General features: G+C 43.9%; 1 protein-coding gene across 1 annotated transcript in view; it reads right to left on the reverse strand.

The window, feature by feature from the left end:
- Window positions 1-22,152, reverse strand: part of LOC115094738 (teneurin-1-like) — a 337,344-nt gene that overhangs the window by 11,337 nt on the left and 303,855 nt on the right. The window contains exon 16 of the mRNA XM_029607996.1: window positions 11,124-11,144. The gene's annotated coding sequence lies outside the window, so the exon portion shown is untranslated. The remainder of the gene's footprint in view (window positions 1-11,123; window positions 11,145-22,152) is intronic.

Here is a 22,152-nt window from a genome sequence, read left to right on the forward strand (position 1 = left end):
GTCTGCTTTGTTATATCACCCTTCATTTAAAAAAGTAGCTAAAGAATGACTATGGTCGCATATATTTTCACTGACTGACCCTCAACCTTGGAATACATTTCCATAATGTCTGAGGCAGAAACTGATCTGTGCACTTTTAGAAGACATCTTAAAATGTTTTTTCCCGTAATGGTGTCTGTCTGTGTACATCTGGTTGATGTTAAATCTGCTGCTGGATTAGTGTAAGCTAATATTCTTAGTTTTATTTTTGCTTTCATGCATGTGTGCTTTTATTTCTGATTGTAGACTGCCTTGGACAACCTTCTGAAGGATGGACAAGCGGCATACTGTATAAGTAAATCATCACCATCAAAGAATGTTTCTGGTGTGGGGATTCATTTATTTTTTCTGTTATTTCCTTGTCCTCCCTTAACACCCCTTTTTACCACCTGGTTCACCTAGCAGCCCACTCACAGCATTCTGGCTTCAAATGTACATGAAAAGGTTTGTATTAGTTTTTGCCTCTATGGCAGAATCCCTCCTGACTTGCCAGTACTTGTGCTCTTACCTATTTCCTCATTTGTATCTGCTTTCCATATTTTGAAAGATGCCCTTTTTGATTTACTTGCCTTTTCCACTGGCCCTTGTTTGGTCTTCCTTTGGCTTTTTTTTATATGTATGTAATAATATTTTATCCAGAGTTCCAAGATGGTATTTTTAAACAATATCAATGCCTTCTGCAAACTTTTAACTTTTGCAACTGCTCCTTTTAGTTGTATTTATTTAATTTCCTCATATTCTCCTTTTTTTACTCCAGAATATTCCACTTCAGGAGTTTTACTTAATGTCCTGCCCCCGATAATTATGTCAAATTTAATTCCATTATAATAGCAAAGTAACATGGCAAATGATGGCAGATAAGACCCCAAAATTTCCATCCAGTCTGCCCAGCAAGCTGTTAAGATTTGTAACTGCTGTTCCATGCAGTTTACCCTCGTGCCTTTATTTTAAGAGTTGTAACTACCACTCTATGCAGGTTACCCCACGCCTTCTTTCTGTTAAGGTTTATAACTGCCGTTTCAAGCAGGTTACCCCTATGCAGTATTGCTAAGCGGTCCCATCACAGTAAAGCCTTGCACCTAGCCCTGCATTCTGCTGAGAGCTACACATACAGTAGCTCACACTTTTGTTAACTCTAGGACCAGCTGCTCCATGAAACAGTCAATTATGGCATCATGAATCTTAACCTCTCTAGCATTTCCTGATGAGCGTAACCCCCATCCCTGGGTGCATACGGCAACCTGCTGGGGCTAGAAAATAATTTGTCAAGTCTCTTCAGGGCTGGGACCTTACCAAGCTAGCTCTTATACAGTCTCTTATTTCCAGGGCCTGGTTTCTTTGTCAGGGGGGGGGGGGATTACTTCCAAGGTCCAGAGTGCTAGGGGTGATCCTTTGTACCCTTGACTTTGTCTCTGGGAGAGGGGCACTGTTTTCTCAATGTGTATGCTGTATGTGCCAATAACCACACAGGAGTCACTTGGTTAGTGTCCAAAATTATTTTTTTTTTTTACTATTGCAAAATGTCTGATGAGAATGGCACAATAAAACTTGATCCACAGCACCACAGGATTTCTTTGTCTGTTATAATCTCTTTCCTCTGTGCAGGAGTCTCTTACACCAGGACAAGAGAACTTCTATCTGCCAGGGCTTGGAAAGAATAGAGTCCCCAGATGGGTAGGATATCACTTGGATGAGTAGGACAGCCCTTCCAAACTGGCAAAAATAGAGTCACTGTCTCTGCACAGACAGCCCAAACTGCTCTCTCCCCAGGGTGAAGATTCCGGATGGGTGTCCTCAGTGTTCTTAATTATTTCTTTACTCATTGTTAGCTGTGTTTCAGTATTCTCTTGGATAAGAGGAATCCCTGATGGGAGAGATATAGGTTGGAACAGCAGCTTGGGTTGCTCCATGTGATGGGCAGAAAGAGAGGCAGCCAAAACGTTCTCCCAGATCTGCTTACAAAAAAAAATTATTTTCCCAAAACTGAGAATAACACCAGAATTACCCAAAATTTGGCATTGGGTCAACACCTCCTCCTTGCTCGCTGAGGATGGAGAGAGGCATGTCTTCCCTAACCTGGGCATCACCAGACACAGGGTTCCCCATGCCCTGAACCCAGGTGGTGCACAGGGTTTCACCAGGTTTCCTACAAATTAAAGTCTCTTCAAAATCCCAAAATAGTCTTAGGATGCCACTATTACCCACCAGGGAGTAGTTAGGAAAAAGCAGATACCCGACCCAACTCACAGACTACCAGCAGTGTTTCCTGGAGTTCTAGAGCTGGCACAAAAATCTAAACTTCTGCAAAACCTCTAGACACCACCTTAACCTTCAAAAAACAAGATGCACTGCCCTCAGAGCCCTCAAGGGAGAGCTGCTAAAAATCCTCTAAAAGGGGATGGCCATTCCAGAACCCTCAGAGGAAAGGGCTGCACTGAATGGATCCTCCCCTAATTATTCTTGATAACACTAACTGCTCTTAGATGGAATTTCCCGGGGCTTAATTGTACTGGAACGGTAGTGTTCGCTTCACGAGAAACTGACTCGGTCAATTTGGGGGAAATATAAAATTATCATATTTATTGTGTTGCCAATTTTGTTTGTCTTTCTAATGTTTGCTAGCATTTCACAGTCTGTTTCTTCATCTTGGCCATGTGGATGGCATATACACCCACTGTTATACTCTTACCTGTCACACATGAAATTTCTATCCATAAGGATTCCACAGTGCATTTTGGAGTCCATATTCAAAAGCCATTTAGACGGATAACGCAACAGTTATCCATCTAAATGGCAGATGTGGCATATTCGGACACTTATCTGGCTAAATTATAGCTGGAGAAAAAAGGGGGCATTTTGGAGGGGGTTCCAGGGAGAGGCAAAGATATCTGGCTAGGTTAGGCAGATAACTTTAGACCTGCTCAGAAGCAGGTCTAAATTATCTGGCCTTGGGTAGCCAGGTAACATGATACTTTACCGGATACCTTTAAAAGGTATCTGGCTAAGTAGCTCTGTCCTTACCTTAGAAGATACTTTATCCGTGGGGCAATCCCCTCCCTTCCCCAACCCACTGTAACAAGTTAAGAAGGGGCTGGCACTATACGCCGACCCCGGTTCCGATGCTGACTTAGAAATCTTATTGGTTTGCCTTCCCCACATCCCCCTGACCCTCCCTCATATAGCAAATGTTGCTTACCTGATGTAACAGGTGTTCTCACAGGACAGCAGGATGTTAGTCCTCACAAATGGGTGACATCGAGGATGGAGCCCTGTACGGAAAACTTTTCTGTCAAAGTTTCAACAAGCTTTGACTGACACTGGCACACTGGGTGCACTGAGCATGCCCAGCCTGCAATTATCCCTGTGAGCCACAGGTGTCTCCCTCAGTCTCGTCTTATAGCTAAAAAGCGCAAGCGAAACTAAAATAAAAGTATACAGACCCAACTCCGCGGGGTGGCGGGCGGGTTTCGTGAGGACTAACATCCTGCTGTCCTGTGAGAACACCTGTTACATCAGGTAAGCAACATTTGCTTTCTCACAGGACAAGCAGGATGGTAGTCCTCACAAATGGGTGAGTACCGAGCTGAGGATGCCCGGGAATGCACCAGATACACCGCAGATGCGCAAAGGCGTAACGACTGAGGTGGAAATGGGAACGGAGGGCATCCGCAACACCATAATGGGTTTGTGGAAGGATGTTGGGTAGTGAATTGAAAAAAGTAAGAGTAGGCGGACTGGCCAAACATGGAGCATGCCGGCTAGTCAAATGTAAGCAATAATAGGCTGCGAAGGTATGGAGAGGACTCCAGGCTGCAACCTGATAAAAAAGTACAAGCAGCAGTAACCAAAGGGAAGCTGTTAAGGCTAAGACGGACACAACAGTATGTGGATACCCACAGTGTTGTAGTGAAATGTCTGCTTGTTGGTAGGAAAGGAAATATAGACCACTTAATCAGAAGGATTAGGTCTGTGTGGCCACTGGAAGTAGCAGCTTGACCCTTGCATGAAGGAAAGAGTCAAGTGGAATTCACATGGAATGCAGTGCAATGTAGATAGAATGTAAGCGCAGCATTACTGTCCAGGAATGTGGAAAACCCAGTCTCTCCCTAGGGCGAGAGAGAGAGAGGTTAGGAAAAATTAATAGAGTATTTCCTGAGGAAAGGAGATACAACATCTACCTGAAAAGGATAGAAAGTTGAATGCGTAGAACTACTCAGTGGCAGAGGAACGGAGTCAGGTGAGTATGGAAAGAGTGCATAACTCACGGACCCTGCTGGCAGGAATGACATTAAGAGGGAAAGAAGTTCCCTTGCCAAACTGTGGAAGAGAGGAATGGAAAGGCTCAAACGTAGAATGTATGAGACTTATAAGGAGAATATATATGTTCATTCCGTGATTAGAGAAATAGAGGCGGCTTGATCAGTGGATAATCCATGGTAAGCCGACTCAGAGAGGATTACCGAAAACGGGAACCCAACTCCCAAAACGATACACCTCCTAAGAGAAAGGTGTATCTATGTGGAGGATGTCTGGAGAACAGAATCCGAGGGAGTAAGAAAAATGGTGGAAAAGTAAAAGGGGTAATACCTTTTTTTTTTTTTTTTTTTTTTTTTTTTTTAGCGTCAGGAGGTAAAGCCTGCCATATTAAATGGCAAGATTTATGTTTAGAAGGTTTTGTGACGCTACCAGAACCTAAGAACATCAGTAAGTCTATGATTTGGGACTGACTGGTGAGGGAATAAAAGGTTACTGATATGATGGATTGAGAAGTATGGGAAGCATACTGATCTCAGTCAGGGAGTGGGGAAAAGAATACTGAACCCCATCCCAGTTCAACATTAGAAGAATGCTGGCTACGAGAGGCAGCAGAAGAGATATATTGAAGAGGCCTTTGATGGAAGAAAAGGCATCTAAGGGAACGCATAGGAAACATGTGTAGGGAGCAGAACCTGTGCATCGTATGGAATGATGCAGACGCAGAGGAAAGTTTAGTTAAACTCAGCGTTAAAAGATTTGCCCTGTACACATGTAATTGAGACCATTCGAGAGGATAGAACCTACGTGGAGAAGGTCAGATAGAGCGTTCATTAAATCTCTTAGATATGTGGCCCAAGGACGCATGAAGTGAACAAGGGCCAAGGATAGAGCTGCGCAGCTGTCTAGCAGAGCAGCTAAGAGGTTGTGCGTGCTTATGAGTTGGAAAGCACATTGTCCCTATGCTGTCTGTCTGTATGCACAAAGAATTGTTGCAAAAGCAGTATTGGAAGGCATAAGGGCATAACTCATGGGTGCAACGTCCAGGAAGTTTATGAGAAACTATGCTGGAGTGCAATAGATGCATAATGGGTTGACAGCTTTCAGGAGAAACTTTATAACCCTAAGGAATTGCAAGCATGAGTCGAAGGAGACTAGGTCCTAGTTCGAACTGGGATAAGAATCAGGGACGAAAGCAATGAAACCACTTAGGTCCATTGAGTATAGAATGTCACTGAATATAACCCATAGCAGTTTTGAATTATGAGAAAAATGCATAGTGGGAAGAAACCCCATAGCCCAACCATGAAAAGTTGAAAGGTTGAGGTTATGGAAAATATGCGCAGGGACATATAACAATGTATCAGAATGTCTGTGCGCATGCTGGACAAGAGGGTCTTAAGACTGTGGTGTCCAGAAGTGTTACAGAAGGGATTTATGGCAGTGACAGTAATCCCAGTTAGTAAATGTATAGTGAGTCCTGAAAAAAGTGAGAGCTCCTTGCATGTACTGAAAGTGGTTAGCAGTAGTCTATGCAAGGAAAGTGAATGATGTTACACTCCGCAGAGAAAACAGCATTCACCAACAGTGATGCAAGAGACAGTTCACTTACCGAAGCTGGTGCCGGCGGCAGAGCTTGGGGTTGTAATGTTGACTCACCATAAAGCACATAGAAACATTAAAATAATGTACTTACTGCAGTATGGAGTGATGGTAACCAAAGATACCATTGTACCTGTGACGTCTAAAGAAAGTTGGATTTTCTTAGGTCCAGGATGTGCGGAGAGTAACTATTTTCTGTTAAAAGAAAGAATAGTGCAATTAAAACTCCCCAACCCCCCTCCCTTCTCCCCTCTGCACTTCGTAGCGCCTGGGGGAGTGTACCGGGACTTTGGTACAAGGTGGGGTGGCCGCTCTGATATCTGACCAGATGGGAGACCAGGAGGTGTCCCAATGGAGGATATCATGTAGGCTCCTGCAGGTGTGTGAGCGGTAAGTGGTACCCGCATTTCTGTATGCTGTACAAGGAGACACTGAGACCTGTGGCCAGGCCTCAAGGTGGACTTGTACATGGGGCAATGGTTGCTGAATCTCATGTTTAGCAGATCAGCCAATGCAGCTGGACCTTGGTTGGGAGGGAACCAAGAGTCAGAGCATTGGTCGGCACAGGGACTTGTTACTGACAAGAGAAGAAGCCCTGCTGCAATCCCAAGAAGATAGAGGGGTTCTCCTGATATTGTGGCTAACATAGCTAACATAGTGATATGTGACACTAATACAGTTCTAAAAGGCACATGACCCAGAACTTTTCGAACCACGGTCCGAATGGGAGAACACAACTCTATGGGAATGCCGCCGAAGCGGGTACTTACCATCCGACGTGGATCACCGCAAGACGAGCCGGTGAAGATTGTTGACCCCGACGGTCTCCGGAGTCCTCGAGGGTAAGGCCGGGGACGTAAACGTCCATCTCGCTCTGAAACCCGGTATGGTGGCACAGGTACAGAGGAGACAGGCCAGGCGGTGAGTGGCGTTTAGACTGCTAAGTGTAACAGATGGCCATAGTCCCACACCACTTGACGGTGGGGCACGCCAGGAACAGAGGAGCCCTAACGGAACTCATGTTCCCTTCCCTCGTCACAGCGGCTCGATGTGTCGTGACGCCAATGCAGAAGCTGTCGGACCTGGATCCGGAAGTTCTGGATCACCAAGGACTGCCAAAACTGTAGGAACAGTGCTGATGGCAGTGGTGATGTCGCTCTGCCCGAGCGTTGTCCAGCCTGGAGAAGGATGGCACCGATGTGCTGGATGGCGTCAGCGGCGGACGATCACGATGTCGGCGATGATGGGTGCCACGGTGCTCGGCCCGGTCTTTCCCCAGCGCCGAGATGGAAGCCCTCGTCGTCCTGGAAGGCGATCGATGACGAACTGTCAGCACGCCTGCTCTGCTCCTGACACAATGGAGTGTCTTAAGCTAATACGGGGCTTAAAAAAGAACCCAAAGCGTGGAGCAATGTGAGGAGGCGAGGGTATTATGTGGCGGTGCTATGTCGGTATTGACGATATTGAAGGCAACCTAAGGGGCTTCGAGGATATCATCAAAATGGGTATGAAAAATCGTCGATGACTGGCCAGGAGAATGATGACAGTGACGGGCACTGACAGCAGTGGCATAGGTATCTTTGAAAAGATGTGGAATCGAATAATCGAAAAACATTGCCGTTATTGAAAAAGATACCGGCATCGACTGAGTCGAAGTCGAATCAATAGGGCGTCAAGGACACCGAAGGAAAACGGAGGTGTCGAGGGCATCGATGCATGGAGGCGGGCATTTATGCCGTTTGTGGCATGGCCACGGGCATCAACTATAGGGCCACAGACGTTGACGGTATCGATTTGGACAGACTCAGATTTCCAAGTGTACATGGCATCGGTGCCCCAGACACGTGTGTCGGTGGCATCGATATGGACACGTATGGAATCGATGGCATGGATCTCCCAGTCGATGAATTCCATCCCGGCATCAACGCCAGTCCTGGAATCGGCATGGGCATCGATGCCAGCCATAAGGCTGGCATTGGCATCAACGCCCATCCACGGAATCGAGCCGGCATGGATACCCACCGATGGGACCCACCTGGGCATCGAATTTCACCGATGGAGCAGCCTGGCATCGACTGCCCTCGATGGATGCATTCTAACATAGATGCCCATGGATGAAACACCTGGGCATCGGTGTCCATCGATGCAAAAGGACCCGGCACCGATGCCATCGACGGACGGCCATCCGGCACCAATGCCATCGACGGACAAGCCATCCGGCACCGATGTCCATCGATGGGGACCATCCGGCACCGATGTCCACCGATGGGGACCATCCGCATCGATGCCCACCGACGAATCGATGTGGCACCGATGCCCACCGATGGAAAAGGGCTGGATATCGGTGGGGAGGATGGGGCATCGATGGCATCCCCAAAAGGGGGGGGTGGCATCGATGAAGTGACCCTGGGATCGTTAAAAAGTGTCTCGGGCAGCGGTGGCGGCGACCCGAGTATGCATGGCAGTGACTAACAAGCGTGTGGCGTCAATGGCATGCATCTGGGTAGGGACGGCACCGAGGACGCCCAAGGAAAAAAAACAGTGCGTAGGAGGAAAAAGCCTGGTAGCACTGAAAAGCAAAAAACATGGATAAAGGCATCAGGGCACCGTTGGGGGGAGGGGCGCTGATGACATATAAAAGCCCAGGGCGGTTAGGAGGGTCCCGGTGTAGCGATAGGGTATCGACTGCGTGAGGGTACCAGGGAACGAAGGACTTGAAGCTACAGAAGTCCTAAAGTTAAGGAAAAAAATCCCTACCCCACTAGCATAAGCAAGCAGAGTGTCACAGAGATACCTCGCAAGCTGTTTAAAGCTAACTGAAAAATGGGGGAAGGAAGGCTTCAGTCAGTTAACAGCCTTAAGATAGTGACAGGAACCGACCGAAAATAAGAATTAGTACTCACCGAGCGTCGTAAAAACGTACGCGGAGGGAGACCTGTGCAGGGAAAAGTGTTTTTTGAAGTGAAAAGTTAAGTGTTTCCATGAGGTAATTAGTTAAAAAAATCCTCACAGAGCTCCAACCGCTATGCTGACTGCAGAGCGGAAAAAAAGAAGACTGAGGGAGACACCTGTGGCTCACAGGGATAATTGCAGGCTGGGCATGCTCAGTGCACCCAGTGTGCCAGTGTCAGTCAAAGCTTGTTGAAACTTTGACAGAAAAGTTTTCCGTACAGGGCTCCATCCTCGATGTCACCCATTTGTGAGGACTACAATCCTGCTTGTCCTGTGAGAACCCCCGATACCTTTTTTTTTAATATAATTGAATGTTTATTAAACATAACAAATAAACTACAGCACTGAGTTAACATACAATTCTGTGACATCAGATAATGCTGCATCACATTGCCATTAACATGCTACCTTGAAATAAACTTTCATACCGCTGCTTCTGAGTGTTTTATGATTATACCCCACCCATGAGCCACCCTCACCCCCCCCCCCCCCCCAATCTGGAACCCGAAGGTGACCGAGTAAAGACTCAAAGCCTAAGGTGAGCGTTGATACAAATGTATGTGCCAGCAAACACATATGGCCCAAAAGAAGAGGAAAAAGAAAGCCTAAGCCGGTACATTCACACATACCTCCAAAGAGGATAACAGTTAAAAAAGCAAAGGCATGCAAGGAGACCCTCAACCCCCCCATACACCCAGAAAGTACTCCCATCAGTGTGAACAATAATATCTGTGGATTGGTGGGCTATAAATCTTATAAATAAATAAAATATATGCTATTTTTATGTTTTGGAACCCTTTGAAAATTCACTCCATATTGTCACCGCTCTAACCATTTTGATCTGCCCTGCCATGTCAGTATAATTTATAACCCATAGTCTCATTGGTTATGCACCTTCTACCACATCTCTGAGATGCCTATTATGTCTATATTTTGGAGAATGCTATACATTCCCTCTCTCCAGTCTTACTACTCAGACTTCTGGTATTCACATACAGATATTTTAAAGTATGTTTTTCATTTCTGTTTGTATTTGTATTCACAATATCGGGCCAATTTTAAAAGGCCCACGAGCATAAAATTTGGGGGTTTATGCACATGGCCGGGCCCTGCGTGAGCCACGCATGTTTTCTATAGGGCCCGGCCACGTGCGTAACCCCCGATATGTGCTGAAGTGCCGGGCCCTTGGGGCGGGCTAGGGGGAGGCGTGGCGGGGGGGGGGGGGGGGGGACGGGCGGATTGGGACATTGCCATTAGACGCTGTCCCGGGGAAGTGCACACTGGCAGCCAGTCAGCACACGGAAGATACTTTTGCTCTGGAGGAGCAGTAAGTAGAGAAAATAAAACTGGAGTAGGTAGGGCAGTTTAGGTGTTGGGAAGAGGGTAAAAAGGAGGAAGAATAGGGTTAAGGTTAGGTAAGTTCCCTCCCAGTTCGCTCCTTTATTGCGCCAACGCGCGTATGTTATAAAATAGCCTGCCTCCATGTGTGTGTGCCGGGAACCATGTGCACATGGACGCATGCGTGTTTTTTTAAAAAATCTACCTCTGTGCTAATTAGCAGAAGATATAGGCAGTTTAGAGTTATTTACATCTGTGTGCTTTTCTGACTTAAGCATATCCTCTCTCCTGGGATATTCTAACTGGGACACTCCCCTTTGAGCCATCAACTTCTGAGCAAATATCAGCTTTCTCCCATGCTCTAGTTTAAAAGCTGCTCTATATCCTTTTTCACTGTTCGTGCCAGCAGCCGGGTTTTCAGAAACAGGCTTCCCCCTTCACACAGAATGCTCCCAGCTCCTAACTGATCTAAAGCCCTCTTCCCTGCACCACAGTCTCATCCACGCTTGGAGACTCTGCAGCTCAGCCTGCCTCTGGTGTCTTGCGCGTGAATTCTACTGAAACCTTAAATTCAAGCAGTTACTCTATGCTAAACTCCCTGTTCATAACCTCATTTAAATCTGCTGGTATCACAGGACATATATTGCATAGTACAACCAACCACAGTTCTCGTTACAGAGAACACAGTCTATACCTTATGAAAAATATCACATTTTGACTGATTGTATTTGGGCAATTTTGCTCCTCTGATATTAAATTTAGAGCAAAGGCAATAAAACTGAATTTGATTTGATTAGTGTTCCTTCTATCAATTTCAGACTGACTATGTACACCCTTTCTTCCCCCCTAAATTTTCTCCACCTGTAAACACCTCTATTTGTTTAAGCTTCCTTTTAATCAATAAGATTTGGAAATAAATGCACCACTGATTTACTTACCTATGTCTTGTATCTCTGTTCCTGAAGTAATAAATCAGCAGGCAGAGGCAAAGGAAGGAGAAACACAAACAGCTATCAGTACAGCTGAGCGAGATGACAATAAAAATGGCTATAAAAAAAAAAAAGAGGATAAAACCTAACCTTGTCCGTAAATTATTTCACCACATAAACAAAATGTAAGCGTGCACGAGAATCTCCAGCAGGTCGATAATGAAATAAGAGTGCACTTATGGTCGGTAGGAGTAAGTTATCAGTTTTAACTGTTGTATTTATAAACTGTCTTTATGTTCTCATTTAATATAAAGCAATACCAGGTACCTGATTGTACAGCTCATTACTATTTAAACATTTTATGATGTCTGCAGTGTGCTTCTTTGTATTTTTTCCTTCCATGGGTTTCTCAGCGGGGACCTTTATCAGTTTGGCTCTTATAGATCCTATCATTTAGGAATCGAAATGTGATTGCCAGGTGGATGGCAGACGTAGCGGTTTGACTTCACTGTACAACTTTGGGACCAACAATGAGATGCTCAGTTTCTCAATATCCATATTCCTGCAGTAAATGGTGTACAGTGACTTTCCCAGGCATATTCCAAAAGAAAAAAAATTATAACAAACAATTTTAAATCTTTTGTCCCGCTGTGTTAAGTGTCGGCTTGGCTGGATGGTGAGGGAAGGTGCGGGGGTTGGAGGGAACGGAGGCAGGCTGTGCGACTCGGCGCACGCAGGCTGCAGATTTTGCACAGCCTTGCGCGCGCCGACCCCGGATTTAAAAGGATACGCGCGGCTACACGCGTATCTATTAAAATCCGGCGTACTCTTGTTTGCGCCTGGTGCGTGAACAAAAATACGCATGGGCGTACTTTTTAAAAATCTACCCCTGTGTGTACAGTTGGACATTTGTGCTTCCACATCCTATGAAAGTAGAGATATTCAAATAGCTGACCAATCTGGTTGAAAAGCATGCAATTTACCATTTTGGAAGAGGATGGGATTGCTCAACCAGCTTAGTATTTGATGCATGGCCTGGCTGGGATATGCCAAATTCAACAACAGATCACTCACATGAAATCTCCAACTATATGCAAGACGCAGCAGCAACAGTACACTCATATTCTATTTTCGTTAAGTAAAACTGGCTCCCAATCTACCCAACAGGGTTGACACAGTCCTGGGTTTATCCCATTGGATGCAGGGACTTGTAGTTTTTATTTATTTTATTTATTTAGCATTTGTTTATATACCGAGGTACAGCTGACAATGCCTTCACTCCGGTTTACATTACAACGAACCAGTTACATTTGAATTCATAACATTAAAACAGAGATTGAAACAGAACATAACTTAATAAAAGTTAATAAGTACATTGAACATTAGATAAGAATGTATGCAACGCTTGATGTTGACGGTTGAAGCCGTTAATGAGAAGGAAGGTTTCTGCAAGTCGGGGCGAGTGTCAGAAGGATTGCTGGAATAAAAAGGAGCGAGAGGTGGATATGAAAAGGATTTATGCTCTGTTATCAATGGGTGCACAGTCATTGTAAGACTGTGAGAGTAGCCATTCTTTAAGTTCTTTTTTAAAAGATTTAAAATTTCCTTGTGAATTGAGGTGTAGAGGTAATGAGTTCCATAATTTTGGACCGACTATAGAGATGGCTCTATTTCTGGTGGAGGAAAGTTTGGCTTGTGGTAATGAAGGGACATCCAGTTGAATTTTATATGTAGATCTTGTTGTACGTGATGATTTATGCAGATGTATAATATTGTCCAGGGCAGTGAAGTCTGCTTTGTGAATTGTCTTGTGTAGAATTGTGATGACTTTGTACTCTATTCTTTTTTAACAGGTAGCCAATGTAATTTGTGGAGAACTGGGGATATATGGTCGGATTTTCTTTTACCAGTCAGGACTCTGGCAGCTGCATTTTGGAGTAACTGCAGTGGTCTTAAGGTTGCATTGGGAAGGCCAATTAGAAGGGAGTTGCAGTAGTCTATACTGGAGAAGATGAGGGTTTGAAGAACGGTTCTGAAATCCCGGGGGTGAAGCAGTGGTTTTAGGTGTTTGAGTATTTGAATTTTGAAGAAGCCTTCTCTTGTTTTTGTTGCGATGTGTTTTTTAAGATTAAGCTCATTATCTAGCCAGAAAACCCAGATTCTTTAACGTTGTCTTTGAGTTGGATTTGAATGTTGTCAAATTGGAAGGGAGGAGTGTATGTTATACCAGAGTTTTTTCTTGTAATTAGTATACATTCTGTTTTGCTCATATTTAAGCATAATTTTAGGTTGTTTAGCAGTTTTCGTATTGCTTCCAGGTGTGAGGCTGCTTTTGACATTGATTCTTTTAAAGACGAAGTAATGGGAATGAGCAGTTGTATGTCATCAGCATACATGTAGAAAATGATGTTAAGGCTAGTTAAAAGATGGCATAAAGGAAGAAGGTAGATATTAAAGAGAATGGGTGATAAAGCCGACCCTTGAGGAACTGCAGTATCCAGAGGGATGGCCTCGGATGAAAAGCTGTTGTAGGAAACTTTGAAAAATCTGTTTTTAAGGAAAGAGGAAAACCAGTTAAGGGTTTTTCCAGCAAGCCCGATGGATTCCAGACTAAAAATAAGCCTTTTGTGGTCCACTGTGTCAAAGGCTGCTGACAAATCGAGGAGGATCAGAAGGTGATCTAGTTTGTTATCGAGGCCTCTTAATAAGGTGTCAGAAAGATTGAGTAGTAGGGTTTCTGTACTGAGGTTTTTTCTAAAGCCGTGTTGTGTAGGAAATAGAATTTTGTGGTCATCAAGGTGTTCGTTTAGTTGTTTCAGAACCGCCTTTTCTGTTAATTTAGCAAAGAGGGGAAGGTTTGATATTGGGCGGTAGTTGTTTAAATCTTCTGGGTTGAGGTTTTTTTTCTTAAGTAGTGGCGTGATTGTAGCAATTTTTAGTTTGGTAGGAAGCTCACCCTCAATAAGAGATTTGTTGATGATTGCTGCTATTGTTGGGGCTATGGGATGAGCGATTTCCTTTAGAGCTCGGGTTGGGATGGTGTCCATGTCATGACGTGCAGGGTTTATTTTTTTCAACATTTTCTCTGTTTCCAAGTTGGAGATAGGATTGAATTCCAGCCAAGGACTTATGTTTAATAAAGGATGCTTTTCTATGATTGATGGGGTGTTGAAGGCATCAGTAATTTTTGAAATTTTGTTCTTAAAGAAGATAGCTAAGTCTTGGCTTAAATTTTTTTTGTGGTGGTATTGGGATTGTTGTTTTCGGCGATGAGGTTGTTTACTATGTTGAACAGTGATTTAGCTTTGTTGGCGGAGTTATTATTTTTTTACTGTAGTAATCGCGTTTCATGTTCTGGATGGTTTTTTTGTAGGCGGCTAGATGTGTGCGGTATTTCTGCTGTAATAATGGCTGCTTGTTTTTTTTGCCACTCTTTTTGATTTTCCTGAGAGCCATTTTCATATTTTAAGAGTGGTGTTAAACCAGGGGTTTTGTTGTTCTCTTTTGTTCCTTAGACGTTTGAATTTCTCTGGGTTAATGTTGTTAGCGGTTTCTTCAGTAATTTGAAACCAGGATTGGAATGGCGTTGTTTATGTTAGAGAGGTCGAGATTAGAAAGCTGATAACCCAGTTCTTGCAGGAGAAGATCAGATTGAAATGGAGGTCGGTATTTGAAGAAATTTGTGTATCCTTTGAGTAGGTTGGATTGTTGAAATTTATTTGAGTCTTGCATAGTAGAAGATGGTGGTCAGACCATGGAACTGGACTATGGGAAATTGTGGTATTAGAGAGTAGTTATTAGTAAAAATTAGGTCTAATGTATGACCTGCTTTGTGAGTGGGGTTATGCACTTGAAGGAAGCAGTTTAAGCTTGAAAGCATGTCAATAAGGGTTTGGCAATTTAGAGATCTTGGGTTGACATCTATATGAAGGTTGAAGTCACCAAGGATGATTGTAGGTTTTTCAAATTAATATAGGTAGAAAGGAACTCGAGCAGCGGAGAGATGTTGCTATCGCGAGAAGCTTAGGTGGGCAGTAGACAAGGCAGATTTGTAAATTTGGTGAGTCGAAGAGTGCAACTTCGAATTGTTTTGGGAGATTATGTGGGATCATTTTCAATGAAAAATGGTTTTTTGATAAGTAGGAGAAGACCGCCTCCTCTTCGGTAATTACGAGGGATTGAGAAAGTGTCATAGGCATTGTTGTCAAGTTGGTTCAGAATGACTTGATCGGTGTTTTTGAACCAGGATTCTGTGATGGCGATGAGTCAGGGTTTTTTTCTTGTAATATGTCTGATATTAACATGCATTTTTTGGTTAATGATTGAGCATTAATGAGAAGAAAGGTGAGGCAAAGTAAGTTTTTGTTATTTTTCGTAAGTGGGATGTTTATAAGGTGTTTGTGACTATTGTGGTGATGAGGGTTAGGTGGTTTCTCCATCTTACGAGTGCTTGTGCTAGATGTTTAGGCGAACTCGGTGTTGAATGCTGGAAGCTGAATAAGGTTGACTGAAGTCAGGTAGAGGAGTGCTGGATGCTGAATGAGGATTACTGAAGTCTGGATGAGGAGTGCTGGATGCTGATTGAGATTGATTGAAGGTTAGGCTGAGGAGTACTGGATGCTGATGAGGATGACTGCAGTCTGGATGAGGAGTGCTGGATGTTGATTGAGATTGATTGAAGGTCAGGCTGAGGAGTGCTGGATCTTGATTGAGGATGACTGAAGTCAGGATGAGGAGTGCTGGATGAAGTTTTAGTTGCTGTGTTTGAACCGGATGATGCGTGCAGGATGCAGCTTGGAGTGTATGATGAGTGTTGGGTGCAGCTTGTAGGTATGCATGAGGTGAGGGAGGGATTCTGGAGAGATGTTTTGAGTTTTCTGTGAGAAGAATGTTGTGTGTTGGTTGAGAGCAGAGTTGAAAGTTGAAAGGCTGGAATGCTGGTACTGCAGAGAGCAGGGACAATGATGTCTGTTGCTGATTGCGTGATAGATGGTGGGTTGCCTGCTATTTACATGCTGAATGAATGGTACAAGCATAGGTGTAGACAAAGTATCATAATGTGTTGGGAATTATTTTATGAGCTGCGCTGAGAGATACGTTACAGGTGCATTTAGGCTTGTAGCTTGTTTGCAAATAGGTTCCGGATCAGCCCAAATTGTAAGGGGCTGCACTGCAGGGCTGCACGAAGGGGCGCACAAGGGGCAGGCCCCTTTGTCGCGCTCCTTTGGCGCGCGAAGCTCGGCGCACGGCACCGAGAGGATCTGCAATTTAAAGTTCGGTATGGCCTATTGTGATAGGCTGCAGCTGGCTAGGTGGGCGGGACTTGGCGGGTCTCGGCGCGGTAGTTTCTTTTTCAGCGTTTTTTAGTCTGGTCTAGTGGCTCTGCTATCGCGCTGAGGCCGCTCGGGAGGGGAGCGAGATTACAAAACCTTCCCCGACGGGGGCTCGGTGCCGATCGCGCAGGTCTTCCCCAAGGAGAGCAGCGGCAGAGGTGAAAAGAAATGGCGCCGAAGGAGCTGCAATTTAAAGTTCGGTAGGGCCTATTGTGATAGGCTGCAGCTGGCTAGGTGGGCGGACTCGGCGGGTCTTCGGCGCGGTAGTTTCTTTTTCAGCGTTTTTTTATCTGGTCTAGTGGCTCTGCTTCGGCGCTGAGGCCGCTCGGGAGGGGAGCGAGATTACAAACCTTCCCCCGACGGGGGCTCGGCAACCGATCGCGCAGGTCTTTTCCCCACGAGAGCAGCGGCAGAGGGCGAAAGAAATGGCGCCGGAGGAGCTCTGCAATTTAAAAATTTTTTAAATTTTTAAATTGCAGAGGATTTTAATTTTTAAATTGAGAGGAGCTGCAATTAAAAAAATTTTAGTTCTGATTTCCCTGTTGCAGTCCCTAAGAAAAGTAAGGCTACAAGTTTCTGCACGCAATTGGGTAAACTCAGGACTGGATCAACCCTGTTGGGTGAATCTACAGCCAGCTGTCCCTCCTAGTCGCATAGTATCTTTTGTATGTAGCACAATCCACAAACAATCTAGGCCAATTTTCTATTTTTTTGCTTGTGTAAAGGTGTTACCAAAGTGTGCCTTACTATATGCATCAGAGTCTTCAGTCACTGAATGTATGAGGTTAAGGAGAGTAGGAATGCTTAGTGTTTCCTTACACCCCCAATGGGAGGTGTCTTGTAGGGCCTGTGTTTTTAAAAACTCATGCGCCCATTTTGGCTTCTTTCCATTTTCCTTAATCTCTTCTCCAGAGAGGGTAGTTGGGACCTAAGGATAGGGTGCCTGAGTTGTAGGACTTGGGAGATAAATTTTATTCATTTATTTATTTGTTTATTTATTTATTTATTTAGGCATTTTATATACCGTCATTCCAAAAAAAGATTACAATGGTTTACTAAAGCAACATTCATATTCTAGGTCAACACAACATAAAGAACTTGATAACTAAGGGGCTAGGGACAGTAGTTTAGGATACATAAGTTCCATTTCAATAACCATCACATATTAATAAGTAAGTTGTCTTAATACACTTTACATCTCTCATTACTTATAGATCATTCTTCTCACATTATCAATGTTTTTGATAGTGGAGTTCTTTGCATATAGATATTTTAATTAAAATTTATGCATTTTTGAAGAGCCAGATTTTCAGTTCATGTTTGAAGCTCTTTCTTTCTGTTATCAGATGTAAAGTCTCTGGTAGAGAATTCCACAACTTTGGGTCCGCTATGGAAAACATTCGATCTCTTATTTGTGTTAGATATGTACTCCGTGTTGTAGGCACAGTTAATAGTCCTTTGCTTTGCAATCTTAGTTTCGCTGCAGTGTGTATGGTTGAAGTGTACCTCCTATTAGGCAGGCGTTTCTGTTGTTGATGATATTAAAAATTATTGTTAATTGTTTCATTATACTATTGTTATGGTTAATGTAATGGTTATATACAGTGTCAATGTAGGCTTTAAGAGCAATTGTTTGGTATGAGAGTATTGATATCCAGAAATAGTGTGTAATGTGTAATGTGTTGACTGTTAATTATTCAAATTTTTTACAACTTGTAAAAAAAGTCCCCAATAAAAAAGATACAACCAAAAAAAAAATTATTGTTAATTCTTTATAATGAAATTCTGGATTGTACTGGCAGTCAATGCAGTGCTATCAGCGAGGGGGTGATGTAGTCAAATTTCCTTGTCCCTAATAAAAGTCTTGCTGTGGCATTTTGTAGTAACTGTAGTGGTTTTCCTGAAAGTAGGCCTAGTAATAGGGAGTTGTAGTAATCTATGTTTGAAAATATTCGGGTTTGTAAAACAGTGCAGAAATCCTGTATTGTAAGTAATGGTTTCAGCCAATGTAATATTCGCAGCTTGGCGTATCCTTTTTAATTAATTTACTTATATGCTTTTTCATTGTAAAGTTCTCATCGATCTGTATTCTAGGTTCCCGTACTTGATCTGAGGGTATAATGTGAAAATTACCCAGGTCTAGAGGGGGGCGGTTTGACTATAGAGGAGTTTCTCCTTAACCACAGGAATTTCAGGGTTTTTTTTTTGGTATTTAATGTTAGTTTCAGTTGAGATTGTGCTTGTTGTTTTGCCTTCATGTATGCTGAGAGTGTAGATGCAGTTTTTTCAAATGATTTGTTGAATGGAATGTAGAACTGTATGTTGTCTGTGTATATGAAGACGTTGATTCCTAGTTCCGCTAGTAATGTGCACAGAGGCAGCAAGTAAATGTTGAATAGCGTTGCCAGATGTGCTGAACTCTGGGGGACACCTGGTGTTTAGGATCGAAGGAGGACCTTGAGAGTGGAGGTGGTCGAAAAGATGGATTCAGAGGAAGAGGGGAGTTAATCCTAAACTCCTCATGCTCCGTTGGAGATTAGCTGAGGAATGGATTTCTGCTTGGAGTCGGTTTGAGGACTGTCAGAATGGAAATCTACTTGCAACATTGCTGCTAGAAGTATTTGTCAGCAGAGACTCCTCTGCAGTGTATCAGAAGGAAGTTTCCCTTTCTCCTATTGAGATGGAAGTCCGCATTCAGCTTGCAGGTACCATCCAGGGGAAGGGCCAAGGGAGTGTCCCTTTTGAGAGTTCCTATTGACAGGGAGTGCAGATTTACCAGGGACTGTATCTGTGTTTTCCTGGATTTTCCTTTCTGTATTTATCTGTGCTATTCCAAAGTATACATGTGGGAGTCCCCAGATATTGATCATTTCTTGGTTTCTATTAGCACAAGATGTTTTGGTTGGAGAAGACCTGGTGTTATCCTGTTGATTTGTTTTGGTTAATGACATATATTGTAACTATTGCAGCACAAGCAAAATGACTACTGGCCGGCATGGCGGTTTTAATGTGATAATGCCGGTTTAAGCTAAGGAGTGCATGTTTCCTTAAGATTGTGGGTTCTTTAATTGGGTGACAAAATGAAAATTGGTTCTTACCTGCGAATTTTCGTTCCTGTAATACCACAGATCAGTCCAGAAAAGTTGGGTTGTGTATCCCTACCAGCAGATGGAGTCAGAGAGCAATTAGAACTTTGGGCACAATGAAATACAAACAAAAAACAAACTTTGAAATGTTTGTATGCTAATGCCAGAAGTCTAAGAAGTAAGATGGGAGAATTAGAATGTATAGCAGTGAATGATGACATAGACTTAATTGGCATCTCAGAGACATGGTGGAAAGAGGACAAGCAATGGGACAGTGCTATACCAGGGTACAAATTATATCGCAATGACAGAGAGGAGCACCTGGGAGGCGGTGTGGCGCTTTAAGTCCGGGATGGCACAGAGTCCAACAGGATAAACATCCTGCATGAGACTAAATGCACAATTGAATCTTTATGGGTAAAAATCCCTTGTGTGTCGGGGAAGACTATAGTGATAGGAGTATACTACCATCCACCTGGTCAAGATGGTGAGACTGACAGTGAAAATGCTAAGAGAAATTAGGGAAGCTAACCAAATTAGTAGTGCAGTAATAATGAGAGACTTCAATACCCCAATATTGACTGGGTAAATGTATCATTGGACCTGCTAGAGATATAAAGTTCCTGGAAGGAATAAATGTCATTTTTATGGAGCATTAGTTCAGGAACTGACAAGAGAGGGAACAATTTTAGATCTAATTCTCAGTGGAGCACAGGATTTGGTGATAGAAGTAACAGTGGTGGGGCTGCTTGGCAATAGTGATCATAATATGATCAAATTTCATTTAATGACTGGAAGGGGGACAGTAAGCAAATCCACGGCTCTCGTGCTAAACTTTCAAAAGGGAAACGTTGATAAAATGAGAAAAATTGTTAGAAAAAAACTGAACGGAGCAGCTACAAAGGTAAAAATTGTGCAAAAGAGGCGTGGTCATTGTTAAAAATACCATCCTAGAAGCACAGTCCAGATGTATTCCACACATTAAAAAGGTGGAAAGAGGCAAAAACGATTACTGGCATGGTTAAAAAGGAGAAATTAAAGAAGCTATTTTAGCCAAAAGATCTTCATTCAAAAATTGGAAGAAGGATCCAACAGAAGAAAATAGGATAATGCATAAGCGTTGGCAAGTTAAATGTAAGACATTGATAAAACAGGCTAAGAGAGAATTTGAAAAGAAGTTGGCCGTAGAGGCAAAAACTCACAGTAAAAACTTTTAAAAATATATCCGAAGCAGAAAGCCTGTGAGGGAGTCACTTGGACTGTTAGAAGATCGAAGGGTTAAAGGGGCACTTAGAGAAGATAAAGCCATCACGGAAAGATTAAATTATTTCTTTTCTTTGGTGTTTACTGAAGAGGATGTTGGGGAGGTACCCGTACTGGAGAAGGTTTTCATGGGTAATGATTCAGATGGACTGAACCAAATCACGGTGAACCTAGAAGATGTGGTAGGACTGATTGAAAAACTGAAGAGTAGTAAATCACCTGGACCGAATGGTATACACCCCAGAGTTCTGAAGGAACTAAAAAATGAAATTTCAGACCTATTAGTAAAAATTGTAACCTATCATTAAAATCATCCATTGTTACCTGAAGACTGGAGGGTGACTAATAGAACCCCAATATTTAAAAAGGGCCCCAGGGGTGATCTGGGAAACTACAGACCAGTTAGCCTGACTTCAATGCCAGGAAAAATAGTGGAAAGTGTTCTAAACATCAAAATCACAGAACATATAGAAAGACATGGTTTCATAGAACAAAGTCAGCAAGGCTTTACCCAAGGCAAGTCTTGCCTCACAAATCTGCTTCAATTTTTTGAAGGAGTTAATAAACATGTGGATAAAGGTGAACCGGTACATGTAGTATACTTGGATTTCAGAAGGCGTTTGACAAAGTTCCTCATGAGAGGCTTCTAGGAAAAGTAAAAAGTCATGGGATAGGTGGCCTTTTGTGGATTACAAACTGGCTAAAAGACAGGAAACAGAAGAAGGATTAAATGGACAATTTTCTCAGTGGAAGGGAGTGATGAATACGCTGCCCGCGGGGTTCCCCCCCCGCGAGCAAGCTGACTCACCGCTGCATCTTCTCCCGACGCAGCAGGATGCTGCCGTCGGGCCTCCCACGCGGCTGGAGCCGCGTGCTGCTTTCCTCCCACGCGGCCCGGAGGCCGCCCTGGACTTGCTTCAGCCTCCGCGGCAGAGCCGCGGCTTCCCTCGGGGCCCGGGACGCCCCCGACGCCATCTTGATCTTCGCGGCGTTTAGGCCGCAGCCCCGGGCTCGATTGGCGGCAGGAGCCGCCCCCGGGGCCTGCCGCAGCAGCTGGAGCCGCTGCCAACATCAGGGTCCGCCTCCCAGGATCCCTCCTGCCTCTTCAGCATCTTACGCGAAGACGCTGTGCAGGCCGCTGTCGCGGTCCTGCACAGCCCTGCTCCTGCGGCCGCGTCTCTCTACACTATTTAAAGGGCCAGACACAGGAAGTGTCTGAGCCCCACCTAATGACTGTTTCCTTGCTCCAGCCCTATAAAGGGCTGCTTCATTCATTCTGCCTTGCCTTGCATCAAGGTCATTCTTTTGCTCTGGAGGCTCCTGCCTGCCAGAGACTATGTAAGGTCTTCTTCTCGG

The sequence above is a fragment of the Rhinatrema bivittatum genome, chromosome 6 (assembly GCF_901001135.1).
Source record: "Rhinatrema bivittatum chromosome 6, aRhiBiv1.1, whole genome shotgun sequence".
Lineage (NCBI taxonomy): Eukaryota > Metazoa > Chordata > Amphibia > Gymnophiona > Rhinatrematidae > Rhinatrema > Rhinatrema bivittatum.